Source organism: Ictidomys tridecemlineatus, chromosome 6, assembly GCF_052094955.1.
Source record: "Ictidomys tridecemlineatus isolate mIctTri1 chromosome 6, mIctTri1.hap1, whole genome shotgun sequence".
In the NCBI taxonomy this organism is placed as follows: Eukaryota; Metazoa; Chordata; class Mammalia; order Rodentia; family Sciuridae; genus Ictidomys; species Ictidomys tridecemlineatus.
In genome coordinates, this window is record NC_135482.1 from 40,562,224 (window position 1) to 40,574,516 (window position 12,293).

At 37.0% G+C, this 12,293-nt stretch overlaps 1 long non-coding RNA gene across 1 annotated transcript in view; it reads left to right on the forward strand.

Annotated features, from left to right (window-relative positions):
* Nucleotides 1–11,416, forward strand: part of LOC120888267 (uncharacterized) — a 107,839-nt gene extending 96,423 nt beyond the window's left edge. The window contains exons 4-6 of the long non-coding RNA XR_013440443.1: nucleotides 4,672–8,095; nucleotides 10,266–10,489; nucleotides 10,907–11,416. This is a non-coding gene — a long non-coding RNA (uncharacterized LOC120888267). The remainder of the gene's footprint in view (nucleotides 1–4,671; nucleotides 8,096–10,265; nucleotides 10,490–10,906) is intronic.
* Nucleotides 11,417–12,293: the final 877 nt, after the last annotated feature.

Sequence of the window (12,293 nt, forward strand, 5' to 3'; positions counted from 1 at the left end):
GCCAAAACCATACAGGTATAGTTATCTGATCCTTGATAAAGAGCCAAAAACATAGTTGGATAAAAGATAGTATTCTTAACAAATAGTGCTAAGAACACTGGATATCCACATGTAGAAGAATGAAACTAGATCCTTATCTCTGACACTGCACAAAAATTAACTCAAAGTGAATCAAAGACCTAGGAACTAAACCAGAAACACTGCAACTACGATAAGAAAACATGGGGTCAACACTCTAAAATAGCAGAACAAGCACCGACTTCCTTAATAAGACTCCCAAAGCTCAAGAAATAAGACCAACAATCAATAAGAGGGATGGCTTCAAAATAAAAAGATTCTTCAGTGTGAGGACAATCTGGCTGGGATATCTGTCATCCCATTGATCCCCAGCATTGATTTTGGCTGATCTGGCTGGCCAGGCAGGTGTCCCCTTCTTCCCTCAGTGTTCCATGTGAATCCCTCCCAAAGCTGCATGTTAGGTTGAAGAGGACAACTTTCCCCCATACAGGAGGACCGTCAAGGATATATGAGTAGCTGCTCTCCTCTGCTAGAACCTCAAAATAAGCTCTCAAAATAAAAAGCTTCTGCAGAACAAGGAAATAACTAAGAGTTCGAAGAGAGAGCCTACAGATTGGGAGAAAAATCTTTGCTAGCTACTCTTCCAGCAGGGTATTCATAACCAGAATACATAAAGAACTCAAAAAACTTAACACCAAAATAACAAATGACCCGATCAATAAATGGGCAAATGATTGAAACAGAGACTTCTCAAAAGAAGAACTGAAAATGGCCAACAAATATATGAAAAAATGTTCAACATTCTTACCAATCAGGGACAAATGTAAACCAAAACTATATGAAGTCTTTGTCTCCCTCCAGTTATAACGGCAATCATCAAGAATGTAAATAATAATAAATGCTGGCAAGAATATGGGGAAAATGATTGCTCGTACATTGTTGGTGGGACTGCAGATTCGTACAACCACTCTGGAAAGCAGTATGGAGATTCCCAAAAAGACCAAGAAAGGGATAAATGACACTTTTATGATTGGGATGTGAAGCCACTTTGTGGGCAGAGGAAATATTCTGAAGAAGGCCACAGAGTACGATGAGAAACTGAGAGCATCTGATTTGGGAACTATTTCTGGTAAAATCCACTTCCTTTCTTTCAGTGACTCACAACTTTGCATTTTTAAATTTAACTTAATTATTTTTTGTGGAGCTCTACCACAGAGCTACACCCGGCTCTCATCACTTTGTTTTGAAGTCCTGAGGTTTTGCCCTTAAGGATCCTAAATTATTCTTCTGCCAGAGCCTTACCTGGTAAAAAATGGGCCCTGGGTAAAGGTTTGTTTTCCTGCTTGTTGCTGCTGGCTGACACTGTTTAATCATGCCACTGAAACTAGAACAAGGTGAGAGAAAGCCCAAATCAGAGGAGTGGGATGGCATAGCCATTCTTTGACTTTTCTTTCACTAAGAGAAACTGTTAAGCAGTTTTCTCTTTACTTTTCAAACCTTCAAATTGTTATCCATTTCAACAGAAATGAATTTTCAGGAGATAATCAAAAGTGGGCAGATACCTATGGATAGACAGAGCAACCAGGCAAGCCTCAAAGAGCATATTTGAGGTAGCAGGGCAAAGGCAAAGAGGTGGCTGCCAGTCATGTCTGTGTTGCCCAGTGGAAGAAGGTGCTTTCAATGGGCTATTTCTATGGAATCCTGATAGAAAGCTACCTATTAGTATTCATTAGTCAACTCCATTTTCCACTTATTATATTCACTGTTTTGCCATGGAAAACCTTTATTTTCTGCTTAAGGAAGAACCGTTGGTAGCTGCCAAAGCAGACAAATCTGAAAAACAAACACAAAACCCAGAATGAACAGGAATGTTTTATTTTTGTTCTACTGTTTTTAATGTTTTCAGCATTTTCAGTATATAGAAATGAGACTCTCCTATGGAACCAACAATAAAAGTCTGACCATGAAAGTCTATTAGGACACATTGCTGATGATTCTGTCTGCCCCGAATCCCAATGTGGCTCAAATTTGCCCTGCAGTGCTGTCAACAGAGGAGTCTTACGGGAAAGGAAACAGCAAAGTTGGAGGCAAGGGCTCCTCACAGAAGTGTTGATGTGCTCATTTCTTCTCTCTGTGCAGTGGACAGGGATTACTACAAGAGCCCAAATCCCAGATCTGAACAGATCTGAACTTGCCTCCTGTTTCACATGAGCTAAGAGTGCAGTTGCTCACCTGCAGGAAAGAATGCAGGAAGCAGGAGCTGTGCTTTCATGTCACCTTGTGAGGTCATCATACCCTTTAATAAGTGACTTTTTGTCTTCTTTTACTTCTTTTTTTTCTCCTCCATTCCTCAAAACAATATGCTGAAATAAGCATAATTTGTTTTTTCCTTTTTTGAAAAGCACTTTTCACAAGAAAGCACATCTTTAACTCTCAAGTTGTTTTTATGCATAGAATTCCTTATTCCATGGGGGAAATTAGAAAATGCAGGTAAAGAGGATATAAATAGAATTGCTGGTAATCTCAAAAGTAACCACTACAAGAGTATTTTAAATAAATTTCTGTCCTTATGAGAATATTTTAAATGAATTTCTGTCCTTTCCAAAATGTGTATACACATCAAAACATTCAAACACTGATAAACTATTTTTCTCTCTTTAGTATTGTTGTAAATCTCAAAGGAATTTATGAAAATGGGATTTGAGTTTTTCTCAAAAATGTCCTAAACAGTTCTGAGAGTTTCCTAGGGGATTACAAGATGTGAACTCCAAATGTAATCCTCTTAGCCATTTTCTCTCTCCGAAGCACTAAGCTCTTTCTCCTGTATTGCTTTCTCTCAGTCCTATCAACAGCACAAGTGGCTAAGTCCTCCTCCCCCTTTTCAGCGACAGCATCTTAGCTGCTGCTGATAGCATTGATGTCTAAGAGAAAGTTCCTGATGTTTGGTACCTAAGAGACATAGATCTGCAAAAACGTACGTCACGTCTGCCCTTATTAATATAATTGAAGCTAATGGAAATGTTCATGCTTGTGCTCAATGTACCTGATTTGTGATCTTCATTTTCCCCTTTGCTATAACTTCTATTTCCTCTAGTACTTATGCATTCATTGGCTTATTCATTCAAAAAATGAATGGAGTAGGTAATGAGGACAGAATATAGAACAAAACACACAAGGTACTTGGCCTCATGGAGCTATTATAGTCAAGCACAGAAAGTAGCCATTAACTGGTAAACACATTGACTAATGCATAATTTTACCGGGAGGGAAGATTACAGATACTGTGGAGAATAATCTAGAAGGCACAGTTTAAGTTGTGGATTCGGGGAGGCTCCTCTCAGGAAATAAGTCTATGAGTGCTGGGAAAGGAATGATAACCAAGCATCAAGTACCATCTTATCCCAGAGTTATCCTCACCCGGGTGCTCTGGCCCCTTTTCCTAGAAGCCACCTTCTGGACCCAGCTTATCCTCAGAATGAGTTGTTCTTCCAAGACCCCTCTGTCCTTGATGAAGGAGTTCTGCCAAACTGTACCTCATCCATATCTCTAACTTTCCAAAATCCTGAAATAAACTCAGTTTACAATTTCAAGTATTCCCATTTTTGTATATCTTCATGAGTAATGAAGGACAAATATCCTCTTCATAAAGATCTCGTCATTCACACTAGATGGTATCTACAGTCCAACTAACTACTTGATGAGCTATCAGAGTGGCTATATTACTCAGTGGTACTATGTGATGCCAGAATCATACAATAGCTCTCACAACTGTAGAAGAATCCCTTTTTTTTCTTTTCCTCAAAAGGTTTGTGTTTGTCATTTGAATAATAGAATCTTAACATGAAGGATAGAGGAAGACAGAGTGGAAACAGAGGGAGTAAAGGAAGGAGACAGGGAGATAGGGAGAAAAGAGAGAGAACTAAGTGCTAAGCAGTTATGGTACTTAAAGTTGCAAGGTTCTTCATGTTCCTTGGCTTTCTCTGGGTTAATGACCTAATAAGAATGAGACACAGTTCTACTCCAGTACTTTAATTCATGGTTAGCAATTGTTGCTTGATCTTTTTTTTTTTTTTTTTTTTTTTAGCAATTTCCCATTTATTTAATGACATTTCTCTATGTTCTCCTTCTGTGAGTAAAGAACAGGTGATGGAGCTGATAATGGGTAATGGATTGTTTCAGAACAAAAGTTTATGATAACCTTAGACTCATAAAGGCTTCCTTATGTGTAGGAGCCATTGATGAAAATATGTGAAGAAATTACAGAGCTGCTGGGTCTTAGAATGGCAGCTGGGAGCCTGGGCATTTTAAAACAGCTTGTTGTGGGCTTCTGAGCATGACTTCTGTGCAGAAATGAAAAGATAGGTGTACACAGCTCCGTGAGCTGTCAGGGAGATGCTGTGAAGTAAAGCAGAGCTCAAGAGGGTCACCCGAACCAGAGACTGCTTCTCTCCTCATTAACAGATATGAGATTGTTTTCATCATGGCACTCTAGGATCTTAAATCATCAACGTGCTTTCAAAATAACTCTTTTATAAAACTCCCCCCAACCCCTTAGGATATCATTTCCTCTATTTCCGAAGTTACCTGTGAAGTCACCTTGTGTTGTGACTGAGTTGTGTGGCGTAGCTGAATTTTTCACGTGCTTTCCTACAGTGGATCCTGCAGAGGTCAATGGAGTGAAGCCAGTTAAGGATGCAAAGAGGAATGCGAAGAGGAATGCGAAGGCGAATGCTCACCTCCGGGAAGCCCCTTCATTTCTGGATCCTGTCAGGCAGAGGTGCTGCTGGAGGTCATACTCCCTCAGCTGGGCAAAGCAGTGGAGAGCCACTGGCTTCCAGAATGCTCCCATATCCTTGCCTGGGAGAGAATGTTTTTCCTGTTACTCTGGAAGTATAACAATTCTGTGGCCTGTCAGTCTTTCAATAACAAGAGAGGTGACATTGAGACTTGATTGTGCTGGTATCATTATCTCAGGATATGTAACACCTTACTAAAAAGACTATTCATTGCTCAAAAATTTTGTATTTCATATAAAAAAATTCCTCTGATTGTTCAATCAGTTCGTATTGTAGAAACTTGGAACGTCTTTATGAAATGCAGTATTTCTAAATGAACTTAAAGTGAACCATTTTGTTCGAATAATTGCAAGAGGGGTTTTTAGAAATCATAATAGCTGTTTTATGCATTGATCCTTTATTTCCTGCCATGCAATATATCCAGTGCCTTTTATGTAATCTTACTTAATCCTTACAATGACCTTTTGAGTCAGGAAGCTGTTATGTTATTATTCTTTTATCATCAATGGAGAAGCTAAGGTTCAGAAAGGTGAGGTAATGTTCAGTTTCACGTGGCTAGAAAGCATTCCCTGGTTTGTCCAACTACAAAGCCAACAATCTAATCACCAACTCCATCCTCAAGGAATTAATCTTAAATGACAGATTTTGGAAAATGATTTGGTTGTTTCTGAAATAAAAATATTGTAGAATTTTTGTTCTGAAGTTTTAAGAGAAAATGCTCATGCTTGCTAATGATTAAATGTTACATCATCCCAAAGTTTATATATGAAAACTTATCCTCAATGTTGTGGTAATTAGTGGTGGGGCTCTGGGAAGATGGTTGGGTTCTAAGGAAGAGTCTTACTGAATAGGAATAGTGCCTTATAGAAAAGACTCCAAAGAGCTCCTTTGTCCCTTCTGCCACAAGAGGACACACCAAAAACATGGCCATCTATAAGCCAGGAAGCAAGACCCAAGCAGACATCAAATCTGTCAGTGTCTAGATCTTGGGACTTTCCAGCCTCCAGAACTATGAGAAAGAAACATTTTTAGCCCATCATATGTGGTATTTTCATTTCAACATCCTGAGCTAATATAGCACTCATTAATTTTTTTCTCTAATGTGCACACATTATTAAGAAGTATACTGTTCAACTCATACTTTGTCAGTTTTTTAAACAGAAAAATATTGCAGTATTCTCACCCTACAAAAAATAAACTTGCTTTGGATGAGCAAGAATCCAGGTCACCTTTAAAATGCCTCAGTGCTTTTTAGCTATTTTTAAGTTAAGATTTTTTTGTACTGATATAAAGATGTAAGTAGGACTTATCCAATAGTCATAAAACCTGGGGAAAGCTAACAGTGCTTCTAGAAGAAATCATCCATTAATACCACTTTGTGTGCTAAAGGACAAGACATATTAAACCATTGCAGTACCTGTTGCAAGGACAAATACTTATCGAGCACTTAATAGGTACCAGGAACTCACTGAATTCTCACGATAACTCAGTGAAAGAGACACCCTCATGTTACTGATGTAAAGCTGAGACAAAGTTACACAACTTTCTCAAGGTCATACAAAGCATCAGGATCAGGATGAAAACCAGGCATCCAATTCTAGAATCAGAATTTTCCATCACTCATCTTCTCCACAGGCTTCTATATTTGCACATTAAGAGCATTATAATGTTTAAATTAAGCATTGCATTTGTTTTCTGGAGTCACTTTCTTTACCTGTGCTCAAATTTCTTTAATTATTCTATCCATTCCACAGCATTTTCCTAATTTCTTTCAGCACAGAAGTATCATGGTGTTATATTTTTCCAGGTCATTCATTCACTCATTTTTAATCAATAAATATTTATTGTATACCACACATATCATCTACAATGAACTTTGCTATGCATTTGGGAGAATTATTGATTTTGTTACTATATTCAAGAACCCATAGCTCACTGGAAGGGGTTGATATAATAGAGCCAGGCACAGCTAATTACTGTACAGGACAAGGAGTCATAGTGAGATAGAAGAGAATTAAGCACTGCAGGAATCAGAGGGTTCATTTTAGCAGGATAGAGGTCAGGAAAGACTTGTGAAGGACATAGCATCGAGGATGTCCTGAAGGATATTTGCTATAAGAGATGTTACATTTGGAAGAGACATGGTACCTGATCCTCTCATCTTTAAGGCAAGGACGCTAGGAACCAGAAAGATGAAATGATCTCCCAAGGTCACGCTCTGCCATCTGTAGCTCCCCACTTCATTTCTAAACCTGAATGGTCGCTTAATGCTTTTTTCAAATAGTTCTGACAGATTGTCCTGATTCAGTATTAGTTACCTTACTCATATCTCAAAGATACCCTCAAGAGGCAAATAAAATAAAACAGAATGTTAGCAATTAGTAAAAAATCATTAAGGAAAAGTAATGCTGACTAGGCAACTCTGGTGTAGAGTTTGACAGATTTAGTGCCAAGTCAGACTTGGAAGAGGTGGAGAAGTAGCAGATGGAGTTTTGTGCTAGTAATGACAGCAGGTGGGAAACAGGTGAAAGCAAACAGATGGGCCCCATAATGTAGAAAGACCACCAGCATCACCTTTTCCAGGGCTTTGTCCCCAAGAAGTAAGAAGGACACAATTCATTTCACTGCAAAAAAATTTCACTGAGCACAAACTATTTATAAGGTTTATTGCTAGGTATAGAGAGGAAATTTTTATTTTTTTAATTTTTTTTTTTTTTAGAGAATTTTAACATTTATTTATTTTTTCTTAGTTCTCGGCGGACACAACATCTTTGTTGGTATGTGGTGCTGCTGAGGATCGAACCCGGGCTGCACGCATGCTAGGCGAGCGCGCTACCGCTTGAGCCACATCCCCAGCCCCGAGAGGAAATTTTTAAATAACGTTGTTTCTGTGCTGAAACGCAATAAAATAAGACAGTTACAAAAATAAAGCGCTATAATACAAAAGAATAGAAATGAATAGTACAAGAGAAACACAAAGATCATGGAAAAAGTGACACTTAAGATGAGTCTGCTCTATGGGAGTGAAGGAGCCAGAAAAACAAAGGTAGGCTCCAAAAGAAACAAAACTCAGAAGCAAGTAATTGTCAGAGAGGATCTGCATAATTATAACAGGTACAAGCAGCAAGCACCCAAGTAAGTGTCCTGGAATGGCTGTATGAAAAGATGGTGGAGGTCTCCAACATTACAGTGGGGCTAAAAACAAAGTCACCCAAAACCCTCTTGACTTCCAGTGCATATCTATCGTGAGCTGGTTTCTACAATCTCTTCCAGGTTTGCAAGTGAGTAACCTAATCTAGAATCTTCTTCAATTTCTTAAACTGGTATTTCTCACTGTATGGGATGTGTGCTATTACTGGAATGCAGATTTTAGATGGTCTATTTATATTTATGTTAATAATGACAGAATTTTGGTAGGGTTGCTTTGTATTTACTGCAAGGGATGCTGATTTGCCTTTTTCTAATAGTAAGAGTGTTCTTTCTAATTTTTATTTCAGTGGAAAAATATGCACCAAATTAAAGAAAAAAAAATCTAAGTAATTTCATTGATGTTTGACATTTTCAATTCAAAAGAGTTTTGTAGTTCATACTATAATATAGCTGTGCTTGCTCTTCCACAAAATTTATTAATGGATTTATTTATTTATCGAACAAATATTTATATAGTGCCAGCTGTATGCCCTGTTCTAGGTAGTAGTGATATGTTGTAAACACAAAGAACAAAAAATTTTTTTTGCCCTATGGAGTTGACATTCTTATGAAAAGAAACTGACAATAACAGTAAAATAATAAATAAGTAAATTGTATAGGGTGTTAGCAGTTTGGTAAGTGCTAGAGAAAAGAAAAAAAATGGAGATGGATAGGGAGGATTGGGCCACCCAGTAGGCGTTGGAGAGATGATCAAGCAGTCCCATTAGGAGGATGGCATTTTATCAAAAATTTCAGAGGAAAGGGAATAAATCATACAACTATCTTAGGGGAGGAACAATGTTCTGCTTTATTTATCATTAACTAAAATCAGTGTTTTCTGTACCCTGTACCCAGCTCCGGTAGAAGAGGAAAAAAAGCTTGGGTTTCATGGTGACATCACCCACAACATGAAACACAGAAATGAGTTTTTATTTTTGACCTTGGTCGAGGGAGGCAGCAGTTCTGTTTGAGGCACAATTTGTAAAGCTAAATGTCCACGGAGGAACCCAACAAGCCAACCTACTGTGAACATTGTTTGGGATTTGAAAAAAGAGAATTCAGAGTCATAACATCTAAAACTGTGACACTGCAAGAGAAAAGAGGTAGATGGAACATTAAAAGCCCCTTAGAAGGAGGTAGGCCGTGAAATATGTAGTACGTAATAAACACATGTATCCTTCAAGGAGTTTCCCAGGAGAGACAGCAGACAGCGCTGGTTAGAGCTGAGCTCTCTGGGCTCACGCCCCTCTGGAGCACCTCCCCAGGGACGGCACCACTGGGCTCAGAAGCTTCAATGGGACAATGTTCAGAAAGGTGCCTGCCACAGAGTAAGCCCTTAGTAAATGTGGGCTATTGTTATTTAAAGTAAAATAAATATAGTTGCTTAAAATAATAGCAAATGGCCTGATTTTATGGTTATTTAAAATGTGGAAATTTTGAGCAATTTTATTTTGATGTTAGAAATGAAGGGGAAAAAATTCAGCTAAGTAAGAACTTCCAGGATTAAACAGCTATGTTATTTTTTTAAACTGCAGAATGTGAATTGGATCAGTTCTAGTTTACTCTTTTGTTCAGTGGTTCTCACCATTTTTAAAATTAAAAAATCCTTTTAATGTAAAATATGGCTATTCTCTACAGTAAAAAATACATATAAATATCCTAAAATAAATAAAAAAGACAACAGTGAAATATCCAAGTTTTGCTATAGTGTCTGAAAGTCTAAGAAACATCTGACTCTTGGATATCACTGTATGACTTACTCTTTACTGTAGATTAGGGCCTACACAGACTTCTTAAAATTATACCTTAACTTATAGAAAATTAAGAGTATATGAATTATTTTTGTCCAGTTAAGATGCAAAATGATTTCTCTCCCAATGGTAGATAATCTCAAAGGTCGTATTTTGCTCTTTATGTAGCACACAAACCAGTTTTTAATCTATTTCAGTAATCATATTCCATCATTCTTTCTTTAGCTTTCTTTTTATAGATCTCTTATATCCTTCTTTGTATTATTTTTACCATTTTGCTGGTTTTCTCATTAATAAGTAAATCTTTCCCAAACTATACTCATTGTGTATTTAAAGAAATTACATCTGCAACTTTTAAAAATAATGCTTTAATACACAATGTGTCCATTAAGGTTTAAACAAAACCATCTCTACATTATTTTTGTGTTCATCAATTATATGTAAAATGATTCATGTTTTATATACATATATTACATTTCTAGGTAAATAAATATATGTTTAAACATTATAGGTATTTGATCTTAGAGTATTGTGGAAGTTGGTGAAGAGGTCTTAGTAGGATGTATGCTATTACTTCTGTCTCTGGCACTGGCACCTGAAGTCCACAGAGAGCTGATGAAAGAGAAACTAGTGCCTTCCATCTTGGAGCTAAATATGCATCCAGTCCAGGATTGAGGGAAGCTGATCCAGCAGGAGAACCTGGCAGGAGCCCAGTTACTGCCCCATGCCAACAAGGTGAGCCTGTAGATAAATGGCAACACGTATGAGTTCCGACAGAGCCCAGCACCCTTCACCTTCTCAGTATTAAAAAAAAAAAAAAGCTACTGTTCCAATCTGTGGACAAAGGAGTTCTGGAAAACAGTTCCAACTTAGCCAATTGATATAGTACATATCTATCACAAGATTTGGTGAGAAATGTGGAATTCAAAGACCCCACCTCACCCGAAAAGACCATTCATGGATAGTGTAGGGGTTCATGAACCTGATTATTAAAATCTCTTTTCTAGTTGATCATGATAATAGGAATGGTATCCATGACTCAATTAAGAAAACGTTACTGTCTCAATTTAGACCTGTCAGTGTCAATGAGATCCAACAGCTGAAATATTTTGTCTAATTTATGTTGCTTTACTCATTTTTTCTTTATTACAGATTAAGTGTTTTAAGAAGCCTGTCAGTCTTCTCTAGCTGCTAAGAGGTAACATTCTTGACAATGCTTTATTTATTTTTTCTTGGTACTGGGGATTGAACCCAGGAGTGTGCTTAAGCACTAAGTCACATCTCCAGCCCCACCCCCTCCCACACAGTTTTTTTTTTTTTTTTTTTGGAGATAGGGTCTTGCTAAGTTGCTTAGGGCCTTGATAAGTTGATGAGCCTTGTCTTGAACTTGCAGTCCTCCTGTCTCAGCCTACCAAATTGCTGGGATGATAGGCATGTGCTACCATGTCCAGCTTTTATTTTTTCAAAATGTATATTTTGTTTTCCAATTTTTTGAGCAAATGCATATATTATTAGAGATTTGTTGTATATGTCATTGACTTTAGTCATAATTAATTACATAAAATAAATGAGTACTTTTTCTTTGAAATCAACTGTCTCAGATAATCTTAAACTATAGAATTGTATTGAAGACATTGTTATTTATTTTGGATCTTTAAACTTTCTGAGTTCTGGATATTCTTTCATTCCTACACTTGTTTTTTTAGTTTTGCCCTTATGAATATTTTGAGTCAATAGGAAATGTATTTAGATTGTTCCTTGATCTTCTGACAAACCTTTAACTCCACGGAAAGGACATCCCGCCCCCCACCATCTGCTCAGTGACAGAGATACATGATGACAGCTGAGGTATTGGGAATTTTTAATGCAGTGATGCTTTATTGCTATGGGAACTTGAACAGCTCTCCTTTCTGAAAAAAATATTATCACAAAGAAATTGCTTCATGGGATTCCACCGAACATTTATTTTTCCATCATCAGGTGGTTCTCAAAATCCTATATTTTATTATAGAATATGACAATACAAGTTTACATGAACATCAATAAAAATAAAAGTCTTTATCTTTTTACCACTTTTCCAAATTTTTGCTTGATACTTGCTTCCCAGTGTTATAAAAAACATTATCATGTGGGTAAAAAAAATAGCAATTGATAGAAATATGCCATCAGAACAAAAAGGTATTTAAGTTTATAAAATGCATTTATTCAAAACCTATTTCCATTGAGAAAATATTTTTTACAATATAGATTTTTAGTTAGAAAGAAAACAAAGAGTTTTTAGGTTCTGTTATTATGACCTAAAGAAAAGTTATATTCGTGTATCTTATCTGTAAAATTAGATTTGTAATTTCTTAACTTTCATAGAAGATGCCTTAATTTTAGTTATTAATCTCGCAGACTTATGCATAAAGTAGTGTCCAACAATAGGCCATACTCAGTAAACACAGTATGGGAAAGGATGGAACACAGAAATGAAAAAAATGAAAAACCTGTGATGCTTTGTCTGCTTAGCAGCACTCAAATTTCTAATATCAGTTGG